This window comes from Otolemur garnettii, unplaced genomic scaffold (assembly GCF_000181295.1).
Source record: "Otolemur garnettii isolate 467f Iridium unplaced genomic scaffold, OtoGar3 scaffold00125, whole genome shotgun sequence".
NCBI lineage: Eukaryota > Metazoa > Chordata > Mammalia > Primates > Galagidae > Otolemur > Otolemur garnettii.
In genome coordinates this window covers 4,219,686-4,221,940 of record NW_003852520.1, presented here as the reverse complement: position 1 = coordinate 4,221,940, position 2,255 = coordinate 4,219,686, and positions in this window count along the sequence as shown.

The following is a 2,255-nucleotide window of genomic DNA, read 5'->3' as shown; positions in this document are numbered from 1 at the left end:
AAAAATTAAAAGAAGAAAAAAATGCCTTACAAGATATAGTATATTGCATCAAAAAGTCAAATTTCAGAATTAAAGAGGGAATTAAAGAAGAACAAAGTATAGAAGCTCATTCAAAGAGATAATAAGAGAAAACATAGATAGATAAATATCCACTTACAGGAATGTGAGAGAGCATTAAACACATCTAACCCTTGACTACCCCAAGGCATATAGTAATCAAACTATCAAGTGGCAGAGACAAAAACAGAATCATAATATCAGCAAGAAGAAAGAAGAAAATAACATATAATGGAACTTCCACTCATCTAGCAGTAGACTTATCAATAAATATCATATGGACAAGAAGAAAGTGGAATGATATTTTCAATGTACTGAAAAAAAAATTGAAAAGATAACCATTTAAGAATACTGCAACTAGCCAATTATCATACAAATATGAAGGACAGATAGAGTTTTACTCAAAGGACAGATAAAGTGTCAAACAAAGGCTAAGAAAACAGACCAACACCAGGGCCATGTTCCAAGAAAATCAATAAGGAGTTCCTCTTCAATCTAAAAAGGGGGGGAAAAAAGCCACTAACATGCAAGAAGAAAACATTTGCAGGCTTAAAAACCACTGAAAAATTAAGGTGATAGGCAATTCCAATATACAATAATATTGTAATTGTGATGTGCTACACATTCATAATTCTAATATGAAACCCACAAGACAAATCTAGCAAAAGCAATAGGTACAACAACTTATAAAAGATATGTAATATAAAAATATGTAAACTGATACAACATGAAGTTAACATGAGGGCATAAAGCTAAAATGTAAAGTATTTTTCACTTTTGTTTGTGTCTATTTTTTCTCTGTGATTGACATAAGTTGTCATCTCTTTAAAATAACTCACTAAATATATAAGAAGTTCTTTGTAAGTCTCACAGTAACTACACTGGAAAACCTAAATATATTCACTAAAATAAAGAGTAAGGACTTGAAACACACTACCAGAGGAAATGACTTCACCGCAAAAGAAGTTAGTACAAGGGAAAAATAAAGAAGGGGGGATCTTCAAAACAACAAGAAAAAGGGCAAAAAAATGACAGTGGTAAGTTTTTAACAATAATACCAAATGGAAATGGACTCCATTCTTCTATTTAAAATGCTTAGAATGGCTGATGGATTCAAGAAATAAGATCAAAACAACATAGGATTGGCATAAAAATAGAGATAGATCTATGGAACAGAATAGAGAACCCAGTGATGAAAGCAGCCAAATATCACTGTCTGATCTTTGACAAAGCAAACAGAAGCATACACTAGGGAAATAATCTCTATTTAATAAACAGTTCTGGGAGAATTTGTTAGCCTAATATAAAAAACTAAAACTGGGCTTGCACCTCTCACCACTTACAAAAATTAGCTCATGCTAGATGAACCATTTAAATAAGGCATGAAATAATTAAAAACAAGAGGAAAATGTGATAAAAACTCTTAAGTATATTGGCCTTGGGAAATAATTCATGAAGAAGACCCCACCAGCAACTGTGGCAATAAAATAAATAAATGGCATCCAACCAAGTTAGAAAGCTCCTGCACAGATAAGGATACAATTAACAAAGTAAGTAGACAACCTTGAGAATGGGAGAAGATATTCATGTGTTATGAATTGGACCAAGTCAACTGTAAAAGGGCAAATAACCCTTTCACTTATTAGACAAGCAACATGACCATTACTATTCCCCAAGAAGATAGATGGATGGCAAATAAACACATGTAAATTATTTTTAATGGTCCCTAATCATCAAAGAAATGCAAATCAAAATCTCTTAGAGATGGTACCTAACACCAGTGAGAATACCTTACATCACAAAATGCCAAAGCTATAGATGCTGATGTGGGTGTAGAGAGAGTGTACACATAGCACTGTTGTTGGATTGCAAACTAGTATAGCCTTTCTGGAAAGATGTATGGAGAATCCTCTAAGAACTAAAAGTAGATCTCCCATTTGAACCCACAATCTCATTAACTAGGTATGTACCTAAAAGAAAAAAAAAAAATTCATTTCACCATGAGGACATTGGCACTCAAATGTTTATTATACCTCAATTCACAATTGCAAAGATGCTGAAACAACCCAAGTGCCCATCAACCCATGAATGTATTAATAAACTAATGTATGTTATATTAATATAATAATATTAATTGATGTTAATATATTATATTAATATAATAATATTAATTAATGTTAATATATTATATTAGTAAA